We start from the raw sequence: 27,926 nt of genomic DNA, 5'->3' as shown, positions 1-27,926 counted from the left end.
TTCGGTTCATGATTTTGCAAAAGGGAAATATCATACTCCATGTTTTTCAAATTATGTTGTAGAAAAATATTTGCATTTCATTTTAATTTATACTAAGGTAAGCTTTCTTCTTAACAATATCTAAGAATACATTACTTTATTTTAGTCATTAAAACTGATACTATTATAATTAAGTTTAAATGAATACAGAAAAAAATTCCATTTTAAAAAAGATTTTCAGATCTATTAAAAAAAAGTCTTTCTTGTCTGCATTGTGCAAATGTGCACGTATTACCATGATATTAGTGAGTACAATTTAACTACGTTTTTGTGCAGCCTTTAATAAAATTGACCATTCATTAACTAGCTGCACAGATGAACAATATGTAAAACAAAAATCAAAATTTTATTCATTTGACTGCATACATTTTCTGTTTGCAATGACGATGTGATATATATTAGAGTCATCTATATTTGAAGATTTTTTAAACAATGGTACTCCGATGTTATGCTTTGTCTAAGTTAATGCAAAAGCTTTTCATACTTGGGCACTTTGTATATGGCGATATAATATAAAGTAGGAACCTATGTGTTTCCTTTTTATTAAAACAACATTCGTAGTTTCTCGCTCCATAAATAATCGTCAATGTTGTTATCTATAATTTACAGATTTCTATAAAATGATATTAAAAGGAATCTGATGAATAATTTAATTGACCTATAGTAAATATCTCAAACAAAAAACGAAAATCATAGTTAACGTCAATATGATTTTATTAGAATTTTGTTTTATCTTCTAGTATTTTTAACTTGTAATAATAGTATTGTGAAGCACCACATATTAATATATATATTTTTTAATGCTACTACTAGGCAATGGTGCCATATCGGGCACATGAAATTGAAAGCTACAAATGATAAATCAACTGAAAAAAATTGATGCAAAAAGTAAATTAAAAAGCATAATAATTTTCATAGGAAACTCCCATGTTGAAAAAGCAACGATTTAATGTTGGTGAATTAAGTGTACTTTAAAAACGCAAATTAAATATAAAGAAGATACAATAGTTAAAAGTAACATAAAGATCAACTTCTTTTTGATTTAAGCATGTTGAATAATCTACACATTTATACAACACATGTTAAGGGACCTTTCGTTAAACAAATGAGAACGAGATTTTACCAATGGATAAACAATCAGAAACGTAAAACATCTTTCATTCCAGAAATCCCTTCAAAACATCTTCAGAAAGCGTTCTACAAGTTAGAGGTTTAGCTAGCTATAAAACCAGGTTCAATGCACTATTTTCTACATAAGAAAATGCCTGTACCAAGTCAGGATAAGACAGTTGTTATCTATTCGTTTGATTTGTTTGAGCTTTTGATTTTGCCATTTAATTAGGGACTTTCCTTTTTGAATTTTCCTCGGAGTTCAGTATTTTTTTTATTTTCATTTTTTCTAACTATTAAATCAGATCATTTATGTGATCATAGTTATAGAAAAACTTCAAGCAGAGGGGTAGCTATATTAAATAATGAAAAAAATGACTATACATTAGAAGATGAGCATGAAGATTAAAAATTCGAATATTCATGATAAATATCGAATCTGAAAATATAATTTTTTTCTTGTAAACATATATGCTCCGAATATAGAATCCTAACGAAATATCTTTTTTCAAAACATTAAATGATTATATAAACAAAAATGCCATAGGTACAATTGTTTTAGGAGGAAACATGAATGCTGCCCTTAAAAATGAAGATAGAAACAATTCTACTATTCGTAAAAAAATGTAAGCATACCAGCCAATAACCTAAACATATTTAATTAAATCAAACGACTTGAAAGATATATGGAGACACTTAAACCCTAAAAGATATAACATACTTGGAGACGAAACAATCTAGTCCAGTGTAGTCGAATTGACATGTTTTTTTTTTCGTATCAAAACAGATGTAGTTTTTATAGTTAAGTCGTGTAACATAAGACCTATTCGTACTAAAAGCACCGACCATCAAGCAGTTCCATACAATTACAATCCGTCTCATCTGAAACTAGAGGCCTAGGATACTGAAAAGTTGATAACGGTATTCTTGACGAGAAAGAGATGAATACGAGTACAATATAGGTAAAATAATACAAAAACATAGTAAAAAGATCGAAAAAAAAAAATTAATTGATTCAGGACTTTTTTTGGACTCCCTCAAATAAGAAATAAAGGAATATGGTACTTAGTTTAGTAAAATTATCGCCAAAAATAGAAAAAAAAATACAACACGTGAATTAGAATCACAACTAAAAACATATGAGAAATCAAACAATGAGGAAAATGATTTTATAAAAGAAAACAATATCCACATTATAAATAAAGATTATTAAAAAAAACTAGAAAACCAACATGAATGCACAGCTAAAGGAGCACAGATAAGAACAAAACAAGAATGGGTAGAAATAGAGATAAAAAAGAACGCGTATTTCCTAAGTCTTGAAACATCTAAACAAACAAAAAGACAATAATAAAATTGAACAATAATAACGACTAAATAGTAACAAATCAGGATGAAATATGAAAAAAAATTGAAAGGGATTTTTATACTAATTTATACGACACTAAACAAAAAACAAAAACCGGGTATAGATGTTCAAAAATACAATACTAAAACAAAAGTTAATTATAAACTATCAGAAGAGGAAAGTAAATCATGGATAAATCACGTCGGACGAACTGCTGTAAATAATCTAAAACCTTACAAAAGTCCAGGAATGAGCGGGATAAGCATTAACTTTTATAAACAATCTTAAGGCCCTATTGGCTCTCTACTTTTAAAACTTTTACTCCTTAGCGTTAAAACAACTGCTATTGTCGCAACGACAAAGTTTACTGAATCTAATTTATAAGAAAAATGGTCCATTGGAACTTGCAAATTACTGACCAATAACATTATTAAGTAGTGATTATGAAATACTTTCATTCACTTTAAGAATAAACAAAATTCTATATCTAATCATTAATGCTTTAGGGTACATAAAAAAAGATTCATAGGATTTAATCTACGCCAAATAAAAGACGTAACAGATTACGCAGATGAGTTTAAAATAGAAGGTGCTATTTTATTCATAGATTTTTCGAAGCTTTCGACACATTAAAATGGCATTTTAAGCATCGTACTTTAGAATTTTTGGGTTTTAATAAACCCTTCATAAATTTGATAAGAACCTTGTATTCAAATATCAATAGCTCTAAATTTAATAACGGGTGGATATCGGTCTTTTCCGGACACCTTGGGGGTATCTGGCAGGGATGCCCGTGCTTTTTCTGTAATGTCAGTAGAAATAATGGCTAACCAACTAAGAATAAACAAAAATATGAGAGGCATAGAATTCAAAATTGATAATAAAACATATAGTTTGAAAGGAGTAAGTTCGGTAAGGGCCATATTTGGCCCCGATTATAAAGTTCAATTTTAAGAGATAAAAAATGTTTTAAGTTGACTTAAAGACATGTGAGAAAGTTAAATAGAACTATTTGTGTCAAAGTTTTATTCTAAAGCGTTGATTTTTACTTTTACATCCCAAATAGGTCAAGATAAGAGATTTTGGCCAAATTTGACAAAATCGGCAAGATTTCAACCAAATTTAGGACCAGGAAACATATAGCGCAGGCGTCGACAAACTAAATATTCAAGTTAGACATGTAAAATGTTTTTAAAAACATTGTTTTAAAAGATCTTTTTGTCGACGTATGCGCTCTATGTTTCCTGTCTAATAACCAATGCAAATTTACCCATTTTCATTGATTTTTTCGTGGAAAATAAAAATGAGTACTATTTTTTACGTCATGAATAATACGCAGGAACGTAAATTCTCAACAAAAAGGCTTATTTTCTATCTAGTCACTGTATTAGCTATGATTCACTGTGATATTGGTCGATAAATCCTAATTTATAATTTAAGCTAAAAAAAGGAGGCCATTTTTGGGCCTTATCGAACCTACTCCTTTTGCAATTCGTTGATCACACAACTCTCTTCTTAAAGTTAAAAGAAAAAATCTGAACAATATTAGATATAATCAAAATGTTTGGTACTTCTTTCCGGACTACAACTGAATAAAAAAAACAGAGGGAATTTGGAATGGTAAACTCAAACATTGTAGAGCTAAAAGTAGATGAAATAAAATTCATAGATAAACCCGTATAAGTGCTAGAAATATATTAAAGCATTAATGAAAATAATTGTGAAAAATAAAATTGAGATACTAGGGACGCCTAAAAATAACCATTATTAAAAGCTATTTCTACTCTCTTCAGATGAGACGGGTCTCTTTTACTGCAAGCAAAACAAGATAATTGGGCATTGATCCCAAAACTATTGTTCTAAGAATTAGGAGAAAACTTCCTTATTTCAGAATGAACTTAAACAATCAAACTTTTAAAAAAACTAGATATAACTAAAGATATTTCCATTTTTACTGAGATGTAACACAAAATTGGATTCTAATTCATGCAAAAAACACTTTGTCGAGATAAGAAAGCTATTAATCTGGAGTAACACATTTACCAAATTTCAAAACAAGGCGCTTACTATGCATAATTGGATACACAGTGATTTCATTTATCTAAACGATATTATCGACGACAATGGGAAAATAGCATACAAAAAAAAAAATATTCAAACAACTGCGAAGCACCAAAATAGGATATCAGAAATTTCGATTGTCAAAAAAAAACCAACCTCATGGTTAAAAGCTTAAGCTATGAAAGAATCCTTCAAACCAAATGTCAAATATAATAGCTCATTTATAGATATATAAAAAGAAAATATTGAAATTGATAATTTTAAGCAAAGTTATACCAATACCTCAACATGAAATTTCTCCGAACAAATAAATTAGTGTTCCCAATTTATGTTTAAATTTATACACCAACATTTAGAACTGAATAAACATTAAATGTTAAGATAGAAATTGATAAGTTGCATTTTATCAAATAGTGAAAATCTCTATAAATGGAAGACCGAATCAAGCCCATATTATCAACATTGTCAACTTACAGACACGTATATGCACTTTTTTGAATAAATGTCAATTTCTTAAAGTATTTTAGGAAATCATAGATTAAAATTTATCTGAAATGAATTTTAATAAAAAAAAATCAGCTTAAAAGATATAGTAATAGGCTATGAAATAACATATAGCGAGTATATTAGATTCAATATTATTCTGACAATTATATGATTTGCAATCTACTAATTCTATTATGCATCAAATCACAGAAATAAATCTACTAATGTATACATTATTTTCAAATCGGAATTAGAAGAACAAGAAAAATCATAACATCTAGACAAAAAATACACAACAGTCCGTGTGTTTTAAAGTTTGATCTAAAAAAAAAAGAAAAATGAAAATTTAGCAAAATGTGTTAGGATACTTAAACAGATATATTCTCATACAACTACAATGTATATAAATAAATAAATAACTTACCAAATATGTTTAAAATCCAAATATAAAGATGTAAAATCGGCAAATTTTACAATTAATATCCATCAAAAAGCATGCTTTCAGCTTTACACAAGGTAAACAATCAGATCACGAAAATCAATATTCAACACACTTAAATGATGCAATTGATAAACGAAATAATGGGACAGTGGATATTTTTTTCGGATAAGTATACTGTATCATTGTTGTACATTGAAATTTACTGTAATATTCGAACATGACATAGAAGAAAAGAATACTTATCCAAATGAAACTCTGTTCTTATGGATATTAACATTATCATGATACCTTACGGTTAAAGCTGTAGCAATAAGGTCATTGTTAACAGCAATAATAATAGTGCAATAAATATATTATCAAGTGTAAAAAAATATGAGGCAAGGAAACATAATAAGAACGTATATTGGATGTTTGGCAACTTTGTATGCATTAAGAACGGATTCAACTTCTAGAAAACAATCAATTGTGATACTGACAGACATTAACAATGTTACATTAACAAACTATCATGGTGTTGTCTGTTTTTACTTTACCTATGAGTTTTGAATGCTCCCTTGGTATTTTGTTTCTTTTTATTAACTTCATGGATAATGCACATTTTATCACACCGAGGGGTTTAAGGATTCCTTAAATGAAAGATTGACCATAGGAAAGTCTTATTTTCGCAATCCTGACACCCAAATGTGTGTAAAACAATCTTATGTACAATTTTTTCAGAACGATATGTCTTTCTTTTGAAAAATCAAAAAAACGGAAGATACTAAGTTCAAATGTAAAAAAGTAAAAACAACACATTATAGATTTCATGCGTTCCAAGCGCTTTTCTGGATTTACCTTCATCAGGAACTCTCAAAGCCAAATATGCATAAGAACAGAAACAGTTAAAGAGCTATATTACCAAAAAAAAAACATTTAAAAAAATCAAAATCCATCTAAGGTCAACTTTGCCGGAGGGAGTTGAAACCTTAGTTTCTAATAATTTAAAAATTTCTTAACGGATAATTTTAGAAAGGTTTGTAATAAAGCATGTCACTACTGAACTACTGACTACTGGGATGATGATACCAACGGGGACTGATAGTCCACCAGCATAGGTATCGACCAAGTGCTGTAAAAATGAAAACATCACGTTATAAATTTCATTCGTTCGAAGCGCTTTTCTGGATTTACCTTCATTAGAAACGCTCAAAGCCAAATATACATAAGAACTGAAACAGTTGTAGAGCTATATTACCTAAAAGGACCTTAAAAAATCGTCAAATCCATCTAAGGTCAACTTTGCCTGAGGAAGTAGAAACCTTAGTTTCTAATAATTTAAAAATCTATTAACGGACAATTTTAGAAAAATTGTTATAAAACATGTTAGTACCAAAGTACCGACTATTGGGATGATGATACCCTCGGGGACTGATAGTCCACCAGCAGAGGTATCGACCCAGTGCTGTCAAAAAGAAAACAACACGTAATACATTTCATGCCTCTGAAGTGCTTTACAGAATTTGCCTTCCTCGGAAACGCACAAAGCCAAATATGCAGAAGACCCGAGGCCGTTGAAGAGCTATATTACCTAAAAGGACATACAAAAATAACCAAATCCATCTAAGGTCAACTTTGCCTGATTAAGTTGAACCGTAGTATCTAATAATTCAAAAATGTATTAACGGAAAATTTAAGAAAGGTTTGATATAAATCATTTCAGTACCAAAGTACTGACTACTGGGTTGATGATACCCTCAGGGACTGATAGTCTACTAGCAAAGGTATCGACCCAGTGCTGTAAAAAATGAAAACAACACGTTATAAATTCCATGCGTCCAAAGCGCTTTTCTGGATAAGCCTTAATCAGGAACGTGCAAAGCCAAATATGTATAAGAACCGAAACAGTTGAAGAGCTATATTACCTAAAAGGACCTAAGAAATAGCCAAATTCATATAAGGTGAACTTTGTCTAAGGGAGTTAAACCTTAGTTTCTTATAATTTAAAAATTTGCTTTAAGGCATAGAATAATGACCTGTGTAAGGTCATTATTTTCCCAGATAAAATTGCAAAGTATAATTTACATAAACATTTAATTCGTTTGAAAGTCATCGTGTTTTGTTTATTTTTTACATTTTATTTTTTGCTTTTTTAATTTGATAGGTCTTAGGCAAAAACAATCCTTTCTTATGTTAATTAGACTGAAAAACAAAAAAATCGTCTTTGACGCACATTTTAACTTTCGAAACAAATAATGTGGAGTTATGATAATTTATCGCTACAATAAAGGGACATTGTGTGAGATGAATTTGATAATGCAAAACTATTCACAGTGCATTGGAAATCATACTTTGACCTATTGAGATTGTTTCTTCTTGTGACATGTACATGTGTCATGAGTCCGTGCTCTCTTCGTGCCAATTCTTATCTATATATACCTGTCACTCTATCATATGTTCAAATTACCAAATATTCTTATTTTTCTATAGAATAGCAGCCACGTACTTGATAATGAGGTGGGGAAGTATGATATTTAATTCTGATTTTCAGAAGAAAAAAGGTATTGACAGCAAAAAAAAAAAAAAAAAGAAAACAATTATTATTGTATAGTTCGTTAAAAAAACATGCTTTTCCGCGACAAAAGTGTCATGAAAAAAAATATGGCATCCACTTTTCACAAACTAAGTTGATGCAATAAAACCAGGTTTTATCCACCATTTTGTACATAAAGAAATGCCTGTACCAAGGCAGGAATATGACAGTTGTTTTCCATTCATTAGATGTGTTTGAGCTTTTGATTTTGCCATTTTATAAAGGATGTTCAGTTTTGAATTTCCCTTAAAGTTCGGTATTTTTGTTATTTTTACTTTTTACTCACAAAGTGACTTGAATATTTCATACACCGTAACATTTCATTTGTGTCTTGCTTCATGCACTTACAGTAATATTTGTATTGTAACTGGATAATGATTTCTAAAGTTTATTTTTAAATAATTAGTGAGTTTTATTTCACATTACATAAAATACGTAAAATAGCATGAAAATCTTTGACATATCTTTTTACGGTATATAAGTCAGATAATGCACACCTCGAGGTGTCAGGATTGCCCAAAGAAAGACCTTCATGCGATCAGTCTTTCATTTGATCAATCTTGATGTCCCTCGGTGTGTTATACGACAAGAAAAACCTTAAAATATGCATTATCTTTAACAGAAAATTTTAACAATATGCATCATTTCACTTATATTCCGTCAACAAATCTTATTTTATTGAAAGATTTACAGGATTTGTATCATGTTTGACCGATCACATTTAAGTTAGATATTCTATTATCATGCGCATAACCGAGTTCTAAGGTTCACTGATATGTGAACTTAATCTTAAACTCACTTTATAGAAAGGTATTGTTATGTTTTTTTTCCCCATTTTTCATGACATTTCTATTGCTGAAAAGCAGATTAATATTTCAACAATTTCAAATGAAATTACTATTCAGAATAATTATTTGCATTCTTTTGTGTGCCAATATTTTTTTTTAAATGGAGAATAAGGATAAAATAGTATAACACTACAACCCAAACCCCGCCCTTATTTAAGTACATGACTGTTTTCATATAGGTATAAAATTGTTTTGTTATTTGATAGAGTAAACGTATATATGAAGGTAGAATCCAAGACTGGACATGAGTATAGCTAAAAATCATAATGTTTACGAAACACAGATATCCATAGGTTATGTTACGATTTCCAATACACTTATGATTCAATGAGATCGATACTTCTGATTGTTTAATTATCCTCTACACGAGAACTATGAAAAGGTTTGCATCATCTAATTCATCTTATATAATGTATCTGTATTGAAACGATAAATTAGCAAAAGTTCACATTATTTATTTTGAAAGTTAGAATTTGCATTATCGACGTTTTCCGGTTTTTCAGTCTAAAAAGGATCGTTTCTGCCTAGCACATTGAAAAAGTATAATAGATTAAAACTTGTACAGTAAGAACTGCAATTGTTAACAACACACGATAACTATTTTATCGTAGACCAGCATGAACGATACATCGTACTAGATCGAACTTTATATGACCAATTTAATGTTGGCATGTTTATATGGCTATGATAAAGATACAACATTATTTTGTCGACGATTTTGTGCATATAATATCAGATTTAGAAAAAAACAAGTTTTTATTTTATTTTATTTTAAACAGTGACTAGAATGTAGTACATGATAAGAATGATGATAGTCATAATATACTGCATGATTGCAACCCCCAAATCCAGATAAAATGAGTGTAATTAAAGAAAAACTGCTAGTGTTAGCCCCATAGAGGACTTGTTATCCTTGTAATGGAAGATTCACATGGCGTCAGATATCTTCCGTTAACTAAATCCATACGGAATATAATCTTGTATCTGGTGACCTTTTCACATTGTTGAAATCAACTAATATTATCCGTGTGTGCAAGAAAAACCACTCCGCCATTAAATTCACATTTACAGCATTATTAGCTAAACGTGGAAAGGCTTCTTGAAATTTAATTCTCAGTTTTGTAGACATTTTGTTTTGGGAGAATCAGTTAAAATTTGTGTCAAATATACCGTTTCTGAGTATTTCTTTTGGTGATCTTAAACATTTCCTATAAATTGAGCTATCATTAAGTATTCAGCTTATTTTAGAGGTTATAAACCTGTGGATTCCAAGCCTAACTATTTCCTATGTATTAAAAATCATACAAAAATAGATTTCCAAATAACTTCAGTACAATTTCAGTTCAAACTATAAAAAAATGTAGCTTGTGCTAAATAAATGGAAAGGCAAGCCAGTTTTGACAACAGTTTCAAAATATATGAACTATTTAATGTTTTGAACTTGTCTGAACCAAAGAACCAAGTAATGAAAAAAATCTTATATAACTTATTTTATTTAAACTTTCAGTATTATTGTCCCTATGCACCGTAAATCTAGATTAGTACATGATAAATAATAAAATGCAAATAATGCATTTTCATATAAGGTTTAATCTGGGCGTTACGCACGCTCAAATATTTACTTTAAATATCATGTTTGTTAAATTATTGTATAGGGTTGTTTGACAACACGCTACGGTTCATTATATGATTTTTTGGTGCAATTGTATCACAATTAGTCATATGGTTTCATGCTATCTGCACAAAACAAATAAAACATAATTTGAGAATGAATTCAAACTTTAATGAGATAGTGTGGTGACAATAGTTGTCTTTGTATGAAATTTAGTTTCACCAACCCTTTTCTGAACGTTTATATGAATGTGAATGATAACATTTGTTGAAAATATGTTTTTTTCTGGCTGGTAAATTTGTTTCCCAATTTCAAATTGAAAATTTGCCACTGGGATCTAATCAATACCTTAAAAGTTTAAAGTTTTGGAAAAATCTTATTCGTTTTGCTTTGAAATGAAATACAAATAGCATTTTCTTTTCCATATCGATACACAATTAATTAAATAAATGATTAGTTCTGTAATGTTTAAACGGACTTTAATTAATTACAGGGAATAGTTTTAAAAACTTTAAGATTTCGAATTAGTATATTCATTTACAAAGTTAGTATACGAGTCGTTGGAAATAAAAACACTTAGGAAAAAAATTAAATACGAAGTATAAACAACGTTAGAAAGCAAAAATAAAACATAGGCATCTGGTCTATCCATTGACAGTCATTGAAATGCAGATTAGCCTCTATTAACAGTTAACCTTCCGGTCTTCATACACGAATGACATTTCCCAAGACCATTAAGGCTTTCGTTTGGTATTAATTCACATATTCATCGATCAGAACCATCTGTGTATACACGTACTATTCATTGGCTACAAAGTTCGGATTGTTTTTATAATCCTAATTTCGTTCATTTCTTTATTAATTTTCTGCTTTTAAATTTATAATATATTAATTCTATTCATAGTTTGCCATATTTCCGATAAAACAGATTTACTTATCAATATAGCAGATAGGTACTGTCTGATAAAATAAATAGTTATATTCAATCTTCGATCAAGGTATTTTCTTATTTATGTTATAACCATGTGTACGTTTAATTTATGATTGTTAAGACTTTTATAACATTCAGATATGTAACATTAAGCTTATAAATACAGCAGATGTACACTATACAGTTTCAGAGCTTATATTGCAGAATATAAAATAATAAACTTCAACTGTCCTCTTTATATCTTTTTGCTATTCATTATTTTTAATTCTAAATTCTAATAATGAACTCATTACTCAAAGCTAGACGTTCATCTTTTTCACAAATCTATACATATGCATCTGTATTACTAGTTCAAATTATTAGAATAGTAAGCAAGGTTGAGTTATTTTTTTTTTACTGTTATAGTCAAATAAACAGACATTAAATTCTGAGTAATTCTTTTTTTTTCTGGCTTATGATTCAGTAATTCATATTGTGGCATAATAAGGGACACCATTAAGTATAGTTGTTGAATTGATTCACCAATATCTTTTGTTTCGTTCGAAGTCTTTATTACATAAACCAATAACAGAATTTTGAATCTTACAGCAAAATTTGTGTGCTCGATACTTTCAACTAAGAAACATAAGTTTTCCTTTTTATCGATATATCGTATAGGCAAATCATAATCTTGGTTGTAAACCATTTGAGATGTCACGATAGTCAATCTTTTTTTTTCTAACAACCTCATGCATTCAGGATAAATAGGAAAATAGTAAGTTACAGATGTTCAAATCTCACCAATCAACTAAACAAGACATATAAAAGTAACAAACAATACATGACAGGATCGCATGACCTCGAAATGGATAAAAAGTACATAATATATATTTACTGGATGCATATATGTTATAAGTAATCACGTCACGTGTGTTTTACAGACTTCGATATGAATCACACTTGTTTTGTGTATTTTACTCTAAACAAAACATGTATGTGAAGTTAGCAGCCGGTTCGTTATTCGATGTTCAATATTCAATATCCAACCGGCTGCTAGCAGTCGGTTGGATATTCAAAATTAAGTTGAAAATCATAAAAAAATTAAATACTTAATAACATTAAAAGCACGATTTTCATAGTTAAGAGGACTGATAAGATACGTAGGAAATCGTTTAATGACCTCTTCAAGCTGTCGTAAATTCTCGTTGTTCTCTAATATAAACCCTTTTCTAAGTTGCATATTTGTCTTTATGTAATATGGATTTTTATCAATAAAACAACTTCAAATATGTACTTTTATATATGATATTTCTTAACACAAAAGGAAAAACCTATAACTCTAGAAACATTTAGAAATACCAATAGAAATATTTACGGAAAGCCCAAAAAAGAAATATATAGTGAAAACGTACCTGAGACCGCTTAAATGAGGGTGAGACCCCCCTGGTCTTTCAATGTCCATAAAATTCAACTTAATCATAGACTCTGTATATGTAAAGGTTGTATTAGAAGGATTTTCCAGAATAATGTCATCTTCGATATCTACGGAGGGCTTAGATTGTCACTTTTCAGCTAAAAATTGTCAAAATTTTAGGACAAAGGGCACAGGGCAATGGTGAGAGCCCCCTGATCTCTCAATCTGCCTAATATTATGCAGACATTTACTTAATAGGTAGATACAAACGTGACTAAAAGGAATTTGGGTACACTTCCTGTCTTCCATGTTTACGGAGCGCCCAAAGTGCCAGTTGGATATTCAAAATATATCGTGAAAACGTACCTGAGAACGCTTAAATGAGGGTGAGACCCCCCTGGTCTGTCAATGTCCATAAAATTCAACTTAATCATAGACTCTGTATATGTAAAGGTTGTATTAGAAGGATTTCCCAGAATAATGTCATCTTCGATATCTAGGGAGGGCTTAGATTGTCACTTTTCAGCTAAAAATTGTCAAAATTTTAGGACAAAGGGCACAGGGCATTGGTGAGAGCCCCCTGATCTCTCAATCTTTCTAATATTATGCAGACATTTACTTAATAGGTAGATACAAACGTGACTAAAAGGAATTTGGGTACAATTTCTGTCTTCCATGTTTACGGAGCGCCCAAAGTGCCAGTTGGATATTCAAAATATATAGTGAAAACATACCTGAGACCGCTTAAATGAGAGTGAGACCCCCCTGGTCTTTCAATGTCCATTAAATTCAACTTAATCATAGACTCTGTATATGTAAAGGTTGTATTAGAAGGATTTTCCAGAATAATGTCATCTTCGATATCTACGGAGGGCTTAGATTGTCACTTTTCAGCTAAAAATTGTCAAAATTTTAGGACAAAGGGCACAGGGCAATGGTGAGAGCCCCCTGATCTCTCAATCTGCCTAATATTAAGCAGACAATTAGTTAATAGGTAGATACAAACGTGACTAAAAGGAATTTGGGAACACTTTTTGTCTTCTATGTTTACGGAGGGCCCAAAGTGCCAGTTGGATATTCAAAATATATAGTGAAAACATACCTGAGACCGCTTAAATGAGAGTGAGACCCCCCTGGTCTTTCAATGTCCATTAAATTCAACTTAATCATAGACTCTGTATATGTAAAGGTTGCATTAGAAGGATTTCCCAGAATAATGTCATCTTCGATATCTACGAAGGGCTTAGATTGTCACTTTTCAGCTAAAAATTGTCAAAATTTTAGGACAAAGGGCACAGGGCAATGGTGAGAGCCCCCTGATCTCTCAATCTTTCTAATATTATGCAGAAATTTACTTAATAGGTAGATACAAACTTTTTGTCTTCCATCTTTACGGAGCGCCCAAAGTGCCAGTTGGATATTCAAAATATATAGTGAAAACGTACCTGAGACCGCTTAAATGAGGGTGAGACCCCCCTGGTCTTTCAATGTCCAATAAATTCAACTTAATCATAGACTCTGTATATGTAAAGGTTCTCACCATTGCCCTGTGCCCTTTGTCCTGAAATTTTGACAATTTTTAGCTGAAAAGTGACAATCTAAGCCCTTCGTAGATATCGAAGATGACATTATTCTGGAAAATCCTTTTGAAACAATCTTCATTTATACAGAGTCTATGAATTCATCGAATTGTATGGACATTGAAACAACAGGGGGGTCTCACCGTCATTAAAGCGGTCTAAGGTAGGTTTTCGCTATATATTTTGAATATCCAACTGGCACTTTGGGCCCTCCGTAAACATAGAAGACAAGAAGTGTACCCAAATTCCTTTTAGTCACGTTTGTATCTACCTATTAACTAATTGTCTGCTTAATATTAGGCAGATTGAGAGATCAGGGGGCTCTCACCATTGCCCTGTGCCCTTTGTCCTGAAATTTTGACAATTTTTAGCTGAAAAGTGACAATCTAAGCCCTTCGTAGATATCGAAGATGACATTATTCTGAAAAATCCTTTTGATACAATCTTTATTTATACAGATTCTATGAATTCGTCGAATTGTATGGACATTGAAAGAACAGGGGGGTCTCACCGTCATTTAAGCGGTCTCAGGTAGGTTTTCGCTATATATTTTGAATATCCAACTGGCACTTTGGGCCCTCCGTAAACATAGAAGACAAAAAGTGTTCCCAAATTCCTTTTAGTCACGTTTGTATCTACCTATTAACTAATTGTCTGCTTAATATTAGGCAGATTGAGAGATCAGGGGGCTCTCATCATTGCCCTATGCCCTTTGTCCTGAAATTTTGACAATTTTTAGCTGAAAAGTGACAATCTAAGCCCTTCGTAGATATCGAAGATGACATTATTCTGGAAAATCCTTTTGATACAATCTTTATATATACAAAGTCTATGAATTCGTCGAATTGTATGGACATTGAAAGAACAGGGGGGTCTCACCGTCATTTAAGCGGTCTAAGGTAGGTTTTCGCTATATATTTTGAATATCCAACTGGCACTTTGGGCGCTCCGTAAACATAGAAGACAAGAAGTGTACCCAAATTCCTTTTAGTCACGTTTGTATCTACCTATTAATTAATTGTCTGCTTAATATTAGGCAGATTGAGAGACCAGGGGGCTCTCATCATTGCCCTGTGCCCTTTGTCCTGAAAATTTGACAATTTTTAGCTGAAAAGTGACAATCTAAGCCCTTCGTAGATATCGAAGATGACATTATTCTGGGAAATCCTATTGATACAATCTTTATTTATACAGAGTCTATGAATTTGTCGAATTGTATGGACATTGAAACAACAGGGGGATCTGACCGTCATTTAAGCGGTCTAAGGTAGGTTTTCGCTATATATTTTGAATATCCAACTGGCACTTTGGGCCCTCCGTAAACATAGAAGACAAGAAGTGTACACAAATTCCTTTTAGTCACGTTTGTATCTATCTATTAACTAATTTTCTGCTTAATATTAGGCAGATTGAGAGATCAGGGGGCTCTCACCATTGCCCTGTGCCCTTTGTCCTGAAATTTTGACAATTTTTAGCTGAAAAGTGACAATCTAAGCCCTTCGTGGATATCGAAGATGACATTATTCTGGGAAATCCTTTTGATACAATCTTTATTTATACAGAGTCTATGAATTCGTCGAATTGTATGGACATTGAAAGAACAAGGGGGTCTCATCGTCATTTAAGCGGTCTCAGGTAGGTTTTCACTATGTATTTCTTTTTTTGGGCTTTCCATATATATTTCTATTTATATTTCTAAATTTTTTCTAGAGTGATCGGTTTTTGTTTTTGTTTAAAGAAATATTAGATATAAAATTACAGTTTTGATGTCGTTTTATTGATAAAAATCTATATTACATAAAGACAAATATGCAAATTACACAAGCATTGATAAGGGTTTATATTTGAGGATAACGAGAGTTTAAGACAACTTGAAGAGGTCATAAAACGACTTCCTACGTATCTTTTCACTGCTTTCAACTATAAAAATAATGCTTTTAATGTTATCAAATATTATATTTTTTATGATTTTCAACTAAATTTGAATATCGAACCGACTACTAGCAGCCGGTTGGATATTGAATGTGGAATATCGAATAACGAACCGGCTGCTAACTTCACATCCATAAACAAAACATTGTAATTTCAAATAACTATCGAAAACAAGTGTTTTAGACTCCAAATCACAAATAATTTTGTCAACAGTTTTAATGGGGGTACCCAACACTTTGACTAAGATAGGTTTGGCTCGTTTAATATTCATAAAAATTCTGAAAAAATATTAACTTTGGCCTGTTAACAAATAATATAGAAATTCACAAAAATTTGACCCACACAGTTTACAGTAATAATTTCATTGGATATATAGCAGTTCGACAAACACTAGTTTTGGTCAATGTGCAGCTTGATTTCTCTTCACTAATAGTATGAAATTGAAACGTTCAGCTGATTTTAGAGGAGTTAAACCCTGATGTGTTCTGTGCCCCCTTAAATGAGAGATAACGAAATAGAAATATCTTTATTCTCAAGAAGAATTTGTTTCACTTCACAACTTAGTGAGATGTTAATATTTGATAAATGTTTGTTGGTTTAAACCTTTAATCATCTTGTTGAAGTTCGGCTATTGTTTCCTCGGTTCAAGAACGTAAAAGATTATATCAATTTCATCTTACAGACTAGTGGTAAAGGAGATTAGATGTATTATAGAAAAATATCAAATAACGCATAGAAATACTTTTAAATAGTTTTATTCAAAAGATAGTGTACTTTTGCATTATATGACTAAATCCTACTTGTTATTATCTTTTACTGTAAAACTGTTAACTTTTCTTTAACAATGAAATTTAATGCCACATAATTTTTACTTGCAAATATTTCAGCTGTAAATACTGATGTAGAGCGTGTTGTTTATTGATCTTTTGTTTTCTGAGTAGTGCACTTAATCCTCCTCTTTAGTCAATTTATGTAGCTAAATTGGTCATAACCAACTCATACCTTAGTTATAATTAATTAATCAATGACATGTATGTGGGGGACATGGACTCTTTTTTTCTGCCTAACATATATTGTAAATAACTTTTTTTTTGTAAATTTGAAATATTTTCAATTTATTAATGTTTTCTTGCTTTATAAACATAATAATCCTTTTGGCCAATTTATTTGTATTGTTCCTCTAATCTTTTCAACAACGATCGAAAATAAAATACTCCAGTATATATTTTGCCCCATATTGACATCAAAACAAAGAAATTATGACATACATTAACTAAAGAAACTTATCGTTTCGTTTCTCAGTGGTGTTTTAGCAATCAGTTAATATGGTCCAGTTGATCAGATTCCTAGACATGTATACTAACTATTTATCATTTTAATATAGGACAAATATGCTTAATATACATAGTCCTACTAAGTCCTGTTTAAATGGTGAATAACATATACGGAAGTGTAAGCCACACGCAATACAATCTCGAAACAATGTATTAAGGTTCATTTGGATTTCGTTTTTCTCATTGAATCAGGTATTTTAAAAACTGCTAATGTAGCTATTTTTTTTATATCATTCCAAAAACACATATGCATAAAAAATATTAGTCTGTTGAAAGATATAACTAAAATAATAAAAATGTGAGCTATTTGATTTATGATTTATGTTTTTGGTTAACAGGAAATTGATAAGTAATAGGCGTAAAAATCAGAGAATGTATGTTAAACAAGGTTTTAAAGAAATTTACCCTGTCCTTGTTAAGCGACCCAGTGGTGGTAAAAACTCATCAATTATATAGACTTAAAACAAATATTGTATAAAATATAATTTATAGAAAATGAATATATCAATGATATTTTATATCGACATTACTTTTTGATACATTTGAGGACGAAACGTCCACTTACCGTGGCATCGATCTAGTGGTTGTAAATACACTGAAAAAGGAACAAAGATATAAGTGTGTACGACTTTTGTTGTGCACATGTCTTCCAGTTTAATCAAAATATAAAAACCTTCTTGGAGGAGTATACAATTATCTGAAATGAAACAGTTAAGGTATGTCAAATAACTACACAACTGGTCTTCTGATTGAAGAGGGATTAACAATTGTTTTCTTATATCAACAAAAAATTATACTAATAATACAAAACATTGAACTTACAGCGAAGGTTTATATCCATGATCTGAATACTGACTTCAATCTAATCGTATGTTTTGCACTTATTACTTTTACCTGTACAATATAAAATATCGACTTAAATCGCACTATGCAACATGGATCACTATTGGTATTATCTTGCAAAGAAATTATGTTTTCAAATCACGATTTGGTTTAACGAAAAAACCTTGTCGAAATGTAAACGAGCGAGCGGACAGCAAACAGGCATTTCCGAAGTTTTGTAGAACATTAAAACATAGTATGTGTGCATGTAAAACATGTTTCACACAACAACATTGTGTGCCTGTACCAATTCAAACAATATGAACCAAGGGTTGTTCGTTTTTGTATGTCCTAATTTTTTTCATGGATTTTTGGTTTGATGGTTAATGAGTCTATTGTACTGAGGCGACTGCATTTTATGTATTGACTATATTCCATTGATTACTCTTTTCCCTTTCTCAGTTGTATTATCATTTTTATTTTCATGAAAAATAAGGCCGATCATACCTTTTGTGAAAGGTTCTCTTTATACAAATGAATCATGAATCAACCCTTATCCATTGTGTCTCTAACTTAAACTATTGAGTTAATGTCTTTTCAAAATTAAAGCCTTTTCTTAATTAAAAGGTATTGTAAATGAGTTTAAACATCCATATTATCATGTTCAACGATGCATTAATAAATCAAAGTTCACAATAAACTAGTTAGAGAATTACAAATATAACATAACACGTCTACATCTGAATTCTATTCGTAATTTACAAAAAAAGCTGAGTATTCCTTTTCTCAGGAAGATATGAAAACATAGAATCAGAGTACACAAAAGATGGATTGTCACATGCCTTGAAACTCACAATATAATATACAATATTAAAATTCACATACAACAATATACCATTTGGAAATATAATCCAGATATCCAATAATTTTTGATGAACTTCTAACTTGTCCTTTTCACCATATTTTAGCTATAATGTGTAGCCGTTACTCTTCCAATCTCTTCATAATTAAATGAGTTCTGAAGGTACACTGCATTAAAAAGTCCAAATTGCACCTCCTCTTCGGAAACTTTAGGGTGAAAACCTTGAGACATCTTATCTAATTTTCTCAGGATTGTGACAGTTTGCAACATATTATAAAACACTGTTTTTTACCTTATATTGCAACAAAGGCAGGAGAAGAAGATGAAACTAAAATGTTTTGACACATTGCTTTAAAGGCAATATATGCTCGTAAAGGCGAGGATAAATTCTTAATAAAAAGTATTTCTATCCATCACTGGTCGAACGGTTTTGTCATTTACTCATTGAATCTAACTAATAAGTAGTCTTTAAAAACAAAAATATCTTCTGTGTCCATGCATTTAGAGCTGTCTTCAAATGTCCCAACTAGGTTGGATTTCCTACTCATTATATATAACGACAAAACGTACATTATATTAGAAGGAGGTTTAGCCAGCTATAAAAACAGGTTTAAACATTTTATCTATATTAGGAAATGCCTGTACCAAGTCAGGAATATGATATTTGTTTCCGTTCGTTTGATGTGTTTAAGCTTTTGATATGCCATTTGTATTTCTATGTACCAACATTCCAGCAGCGTCTGCATACGGAGTATATAGCTTCCAGTTGATACAATATTCCAGGGTTGACCATTATGGAATATCTGTTTCACAGACGACAACAGATATGTTCCAATTATCATTATTATATTTCCGTCCCCTTTTCCTTGAATGTGACCTACCGAATTAGACTTATCACCGGATTTGTTCTAACATGAGCAACACGACGGTTGCTACATGTGGAGCAGGGTCCGCTTACCCTTTTAGGGCACCTGAGATCCCCTCCAGTTGTAAGTGGGATTCATGTTGCTTAGTCTTTAGTTTTCTATGGTGTGTTTTATGTACTGTTGTTTGTCTGTTTGTCTTTTTTCTTTTTTGCCATGGCGTTTCAATTTATTTTTGACTTATGAGTTTGAATGTCCATCTCGCTTCTCTTTGATAAGGGACTTTCCGTTTTGAATTCAAAAAGTTCATCTCTAATAAAATATACTAGATGTGATTGAGTGCGCTACCTGAACTGTGTGATGATTACATCATTTAAAGGTTTTCCTTTCATAAATGATTTAAAATGAAACGACTCGAAATGAATAACAGATAGATCAAATAGTACATATAAAATTCTAGCATCCATTCACAAAATTTCTAATTGATTCTAAAGTCAAAAAGATTTACTTAAACATTGTGCAATCATGCATCCTGTATTCAAGTCACATGGCAGTGCTTTGAAAACATAACACTAATAAAATTGAAAAAAATGTTTTCTATTGTAATTGTATCTTTATGTTTCTTCTTGATTCAGTTGTATGGAACGTTCTCAAAGATTTTAGGGATTGTATTGATAGTATATGTGGGCATAAGGAAAAAGTTATGTGACCAGTTGTGACAAAATCTGAAAAAAGATCTCATCTATATTAATATTCTGAAATTCCTTTCCTGCAGTCAATTTGCAAAACTGTGTAGGATAAAGATCAGATAAACTCCACCTATACAACATATCGTGTGACATATTACCACTACCTTTAATAGTAATTGCTCTGAATTCACACTCTTAAACACCACATATGAAATAAGTTTCCGCAAACATGCTTGTAGAAACGTCTCCTTGAATAATTACCAAAAACTGAAGCCATATTATCACACTGATTAGATATAAGAAGATGTGGTATGAGTACCAATGAGACAACTCTCCATCCAAGTCATAATTTGTAAAAGTAAACCATAATAGGTCAAAGTATGGCCTTCAACGCGGAGCCTTGGTTCACACCGAACAGCAAGCTATAAAGGGCCCCAAAATGACTAGTGTTAACCCATTCAAACAGGAAAACCAACGGTCTAATCTATATAAAAAACGAAAACCGACAAACACTCATGAACCACATCAACAAACGACAACCATTGAACAACAGGTTCCTGACTTAGGACAGGTGCAAACAAATGCAGCGGGTTTAAACGTTTAAATAGGCCAACCTTCACTCTAACCTGAAACAATAGTGTAACATCACAACATAGAAAGACACACTATAAAATAGCAATTGCAATGGCTTAACTCAACCAAAAGACATATAAACAAAAACAAGTGAGCATACACGGAACGAATAAATCAATGCATATTTTTGTTATCTTCTTTAAACAAACCATTACTGGCAATAGTTTAAAAGCATTTATATGAAAGTTTTGATATGTAATGAATTGAGGAAAAACATAATGATAGTCATGCGAAACTACCTCCCACTCAACAGAAGCAATATACTCACCCAGTTATGTTACAATTATAAGTCCCAAAGAAAATTGCACTACCAAGGAAGATTCTGCTTTAACGCAAAAGAAACTTCTAAAATACAATATTGTATGATACCGACAATTATTGTCCATCATCTCTATTGGATGAGTGTAATGTGTTGTCCGATAATGAGGAAGTTTATGAGAAACAACAGATAAAATAACATTAACGGTACCAATTTTTCTGCACCAGATGCGCATTTCGACAAAATGTGTCTCTTCAGTGATGCTCGAGGCAAACATATTTGAACATAGATGACGATTATTTACAGCGGACGAAGCCCAGACTATTATCAGCATAGATCTTTAAATCGATTAAGAAATGTCAGAACTTAGGGTTAGGGTTAAGTGATGGGGAAAATGGAGGGGGGTAGCGAAAGCGACGGAAGGATATATTAGGGTTGTGATATGGTTAGCAAATGAATATATGAGGGTTAGGGTTAGCCGGAACCTCTTTTTTTAACCCTATCCCTTATCCGAAAGTATGACTGTGCATGCGTCGATATAATTCATAGTTCTTCAAATTTTTCCTATTTAAAAAATATAGTCACTTTGTCTTCTTCTTTCTGGCCGACAATAATGAACCCTTGCCAAAAGAGATGTTCATTTGTCCGTGCATGATGTTTTAAAAAAAAAGGTCTAATGATATATTGGATGTTTGCTCCTTGACAATAATTTATTTATTTTTTTCACATATCAACGCATAGAAAAACTGAACAAAATATCTCAAGTCAAAAAGTTTACAATAGAAAAAAATAAAATAAATAAACGACAGACTAATTAGCAAATACCAGGTTCGTCTGACTATTTAAATCATAAAACAAACTATCTAACATATTATAACAAATAATTTTTACCAGTCTACGATTCCACAAAAACATTGCATATTGCATAATCTAAGCTTTCAACTTTTAATCGAAAAAGTACAATAGAGAAAAAATAAACGGTAAAAAAAATCATGAAGAATTCAATACGCAGGTATTTTCAATCTAACATCATTTGTCGCAGTGAATATTTATCAGTCATAGGTTGATTATTACATATATTATGTAAATGTCGATAAAGCTTCATGTTACACACATAAATAAATAATATAATAGTACATTACAACATGTAAACCACAGAATAACAACGGACACCTCTCATTTACACCACAATAGAATTATGAACTGTGCGTCACACGAATGTATCAACGACACATTTGTAAGAATATAGTGGGTATAAGTGAAAAGACAGCAACTCCACGAAAGCAATATCCAGAAGTCATCACGCGACCAAAATACAGTCAATAACAGTAGACAGGTTTACCCATATAGTGTATAACAGTTGAGAATAAATTTAACGGAAACAATGAAAGATCTGCCATCAACGCCCATTTTAATTTTATAAAAAATTGTTCTGAACATCATCGTCATGCAGCCTTTGCCGTGAAAGTACGTGAAAATCTTCCATAGGTATACATACAAGTAATTATGATCTAATATTTTATAAATTTTAAGGAAAGCCTACATCTGAAACTTTTCGATAAGGGTCACCGAACACTGAACACCTGGCCATGGAATCAACCTTATTCGGCCACTAAAATTGAAGATTTTTTTAATCGGTATGAAACACTTGAATTACATGTTTTTATTATACCATTAATTGCATTTTACTGGTTAATATACATTTGTATTTTAGGTTTTAAGTTGTCGTTATTCAACTTTATTAATCTTTAGATATACATGTACATGTATTTATAATATCAAATTTAATCATTCAAATATGAAACAGGTCAAATTTGCGTGTAAGTTTTTCATAGGGACCGACCATTAAAGGGGGTTATGTTTATATATGTTCAGAAAAAAAATATTTTGACCAGGGAGAAAGAAAAAAAAAAAATGATAAAAAAAAAATATTCAGGTTGAAAGTATTTGCCATTAATTTTGATTTTAAGTTCATAAAAAAAAAAATCGCGACATAAAAATAAATTATTTGATTCTAGCCTGGTGAGAAAAATATCAGAAAATATAGTAACAAAGTATTAAACATGTAATGTCGATATAATAACGCGTTACTATTTTCACCATCTGTGGTTCGGTTAGTAATGGTAATTATAACATATGCCTTTTTGTCTACTATTCTTTTTCAATCGATGGAATTAACTTTTTACCATCCGCAATATTCATATAAAAAATTGACTGGAACGATTCAATCATTGTGTTTTTGTAATGTCCAGTGACAAACACTTTAGTGATAAAAAAAAAGTCAACCGTGATGAAGAGCGGATATTGTAACCGTCATCCGTCAAAGTATTATGTGGGCAGTGAATGCCCTGCAACATATCATACAAGGACCCAGTAAAAGTGGTCTTGCAAGGGGTTGTGTGTGTCCATAACACTTAATTTAGATGGCTTCTTCATCAGGTTAAATGTCTCAGGACATGTATCTGTTGACAAAAGAAATCAAGTGTATCAAATATATGAACCCCCTTTTTTTAAATACACAAATAGAAAAAGTAGTTTGTTATGAAGAAAAAGGTAGACTTGTCCAGGATTTTAACACGAGTTGTCATTTTAGACTTAGATACATTGTTTTTTTTTATTATTAGTTGTTTTTGGCCTTTAACTAGCTATCAGTAGCTGAGAGTTCTCTCAGATCTCTACTTTGTGGGGGAAAATAAATACCATGCCACATCTAGTCTGCGTTTTTGTCAGATGTTTTTCTGCTTTGTGTCGATCTGATGAGTTCAGCCTTTTTCAACAGATTTTTATAGTTTGTTCTTATGTTGTACTGTAACATCACTGTCCAAGGTAAAATAAGGAGAGGGGTTGGCGCCTTCAAACATGTTTAACCCCGCCACATTCTGTATGTACCTGTCCCAAGTCAGGAGCCTGTAATTCAGTGGTTGTCGTTTGTTGCTGTGTTACAATTTTATTTTTCGTTCATTATTGTGTATATAAATAAAGCCGTTAGTTTTCTCGTTTGGAATTTTTTACATTTGTCATTTCGGGGCCTTTTATAGCTGACTATGCGGTATGGGCTTTGCTCATTGTTGAAGGCCGTACGGTGACCTATAGTTACTTTCTGTGTCATTTGGTCTCTTGTGGAGAGTTGTCTCATTGGCAATCAAATCACATCTTCTTTTTTATATTAACCCCACCTGTAGTTCGGTTGTTGTTGTTGTTGGTTCATGTCTGTCATATTTGTTGTTGGTAAATTGTTTTGTTATGAATTAGACCGGTAATTTTCTCAATTGAATTATTCATATTTTTCATTTCGAGGCCTTTAATATTAGTTTTTTCTCATCGTTCATGTCATCATATATTCTATCATGTTTATATACTCCGGTCTTTTGTTGAATACTACATGCTGCTCTTAAGATGTCTTTTGGTTTTGTTTTTTTTGTCGTTCGGTTGCTATCATACTGACGTGTAACCCACAGAAATGTTGATCTAGTTTATACCGATATTTTATTCATCCTGTTAAACAGCAAACGGACAATTTTACCTTGTTTGGAAACTTTTAGATTGTCAAACAAATTCGGTGCTATTCTTTGTCTGTTGTCCTTTTCTTTTTTATGGCCATGGCGCTGTCAGTTTATTTTCGACTTTGAATCCCCCCTTTGGTATCCTTAGCCTTTCCTCTCTTATAAAGTTGTAAAATCAAATTTGAAAGGGGCAGTTTAGCACTTGTCCGGATCTGTAATGGTATTAATGTAAATTGTGATAATTGAACCAGAAAAAATGTGAAATTTTATGAATGGTGTCAAAATTAAAATCATATTTGTATTTAAACGATATTATTGTTTCCTGCAACTTCCATATGAAATCGGGTCCTGGTCTTTAAATACATTTCGGCATAGAAGGTCTCGGAAGAAACAATAATTATTTCTTATTAGTTGACGCAAATCAAATCCATGTACGCCAATGACTTTATCGGAAGAGAAATAAAACAAAAACAAAATGATTTGCCCTTTTGATCTTTGTAAATAAGAACAAAACATTTGATTATACATATGTAGCACTAGTCTTTACGATTGTTAATTATTTAAAATAAAAAAAGATTACGATTGTTTAATCAGTTGTTATGTAAGTTGGCTCGTGTCAATCGGTTCACTGATTTTAGGCTATATCAAAGAAAAACCGGCACGAGTCTAAATATTGTTCAATTTCTCATTTATTTGTGGTTCTTTTTCTATAAAATTTGGAAATTATGTATTAAATATCAATCTCTACAATAATATGAAAACAATGTACATGTAACAGCGCCCCTTCTAGTCCTTAGTGCACTAAATGTAACGAGTCCTAAGCAGTGTTTAGATGTACCGGTCAATATATATGTTCCTGTGTTGACAAGAAAACAGATATTAATAACATATTTGTATAGGTTTAGAAATTATATGCATACATGCTAAAATAACAACAAAAATGTTTGGTGTTACATACAATTGTATTTTTCAGGTGTTCGTCGTCGGTAAAAAGGCAAGGAGGAACGTGGTTACATGGACCGGTCAAGTCGGTTACATATACAAATCTCCTCGGGAGAATGATCTGCGAGTGACGAAAACGGAAATTTTATTCATCAGTTTTACTCATCCTGGAAGAGTGTACATTGACCTTATTTTGCTAGGCAGTATCAGTTTTACTCATCCTTGAAGATTGTACATTGGCATTATGTTGCTATGCAGCATCAGGTTTACTCATCCTGGAAGAGTGTACATTGACCTCATTTTGCTATGCAGTATAGTTTTACTCATCCTTGAAGAGTGTACATTGACCTTATGTTGCTACATGTAACATCTATCTCATTTGGTCTCTGGTTGATAGTTATCTCACTAGCAATCATACCACATCTCTTATTTTATATTATATACAAGACTACAATATCATGAATATAATTGAATGTCGATGTAATTGAATGTTTATTGTTAACTGAATTTTGTTTAATAGCAAAAAGCAGCTGTGATCAATGGTCATATAAATAAAATGATACTTTGAAGTATTTTTTAATATGCTTCAGACCAGAATAAAATGCCAGTTCAAACTGACAACACCATGGCCAAAAATATAAAAGACAAACAGACAAATAATAGTACAGATGACACAAGATAGAAACTAAAGACTAAGCAAACCGAACCCCACCAAAAACTGGGGGTGATCTCAGGTGCTCCGGAAGAGTGAGCAGATCCTGCTCCACATGTGGCACCCGTCATGTTGCTTATGTGATTACAAATCCGGTAAATAGTCTAATGCGTTAGAGGTCACATTCGTGAAAAGAGAAATGTATTGTAGTTACGACATAAGGAACATATCCGATATCATCTGTGAAACGGTTATTCCATAACGTTTAACCAACTCGTGATGGCGTCCGTAAAATTTACGAAGGGATGATTTCAACTTCACCATTTGGAACTCTTGGTTTAATAGCCTCCTTGTGAGCAGCAACCTTTTATCAAGGAAATCATGATAGGAAATACAAGCCCGGGAATATCGTATCAACTGGGAGATATATACTCCGTATGCAGGCGCTGCTGGAATGTTGCTAAATAGAAATGAAAAGTTCACAATTGGGAAGCTGAAATCATATCTTTTTTATAAAGTTTTGTTTTCAACCGACCCTCATTGTCAATTTCTAGATGTAAGTCAAGATATGAGGCAGACTTAACTGTATCTGTAGTATACTTTATCTCTAGTTGGATGGGATAGATTCGTTCAACATAGTCACCAATTTTTTTATTATTTAGTGAGAGAACATCATCTATATAGCGGAACGTAAAGTTAAAGGATATTGCTAACTTCTTAACTTTCTTCCTAAGAAGTTCCTGTATGAAGTCAGCCTCATAATAATAAAGAAACAAGTCGACAAGAAGAGGGGCACAATTGGTTCCCATAGGAATTCCGACAGTCTGTTGAAAAACGCGTCCTCCAAACGTAACAAATATGTTGTCAATCAAGAAATCAAGCATCTTGATAATGTCATAACTTGCAACTACCAGCGATTGACATTTATATTTCCTACAAATCATAAGTGCACATTTATTTTTTGTAGACTGCTTCATTTTTCTAGCTTGGAATCATCTACAAAAAAAAATGATATA

The 27,926-nt window shown here is 31.5% G+C and overlaps 1 protein-coding gene and 1 long non-coding RNA gene across 5 annotated transcripts in view; one reads left to right on the top strand and one right to left on the bottom strand.

The window, feature by feature from the left end:
* Positions 1-18,755, bottom strand: part of LOC127719308 (uncharacterized) — a 188,608-nt gene extending 169,853 nt beyond the window's left edge. For 2 of the 4 annotated variants that reach the window (XM_052225352.1, XM_052225353.1), the window contains exon 1: positions 18,508-18,755. The gene's annotated coding sequence lies outside the window, so the exon portion shown is untranslated. The remainder of the gene's footprint in view (positions 1-18,507) is intronic. The other 2 variants (XM_052225351.1, XM_052225325.1) reach the window with 2 other exon arrangements.
* Positions 16-26,747, top strand: LOC127719314 (uncharacterized). Its single transcript, XR_007990213.1, has 2 exons — positions 16-97; positions 26,290-26,747. It is a non-coding gene; the product is annotated as an uncharacterized LOC127719314 (long non-coding RNA).
* The last annotated feature ends 1,179 nt before the right edge of the window (positions 26,748-27,926 follow it).

This window comes from Mytilus californianus, unplaced genomic scaffold (assembly GCF_021869535.1).
Source record: "Mytilus californianus isolate M0D057914Y unplaced genomic scaffold, xbMytCali1.0.p SCAF_11, whole genome shotgun sequence".
Lineage (NCBI taxonomy): Eukaryota > Metazoa > Mollusca > Bivalvia > Mytilida > Mytilidae > Mytilus > Mytilus californianus.
Note: the sequence above shows the minus strand (reverse complement) of the source record. Positions and strands in the feature narration are given on the sequence as shown.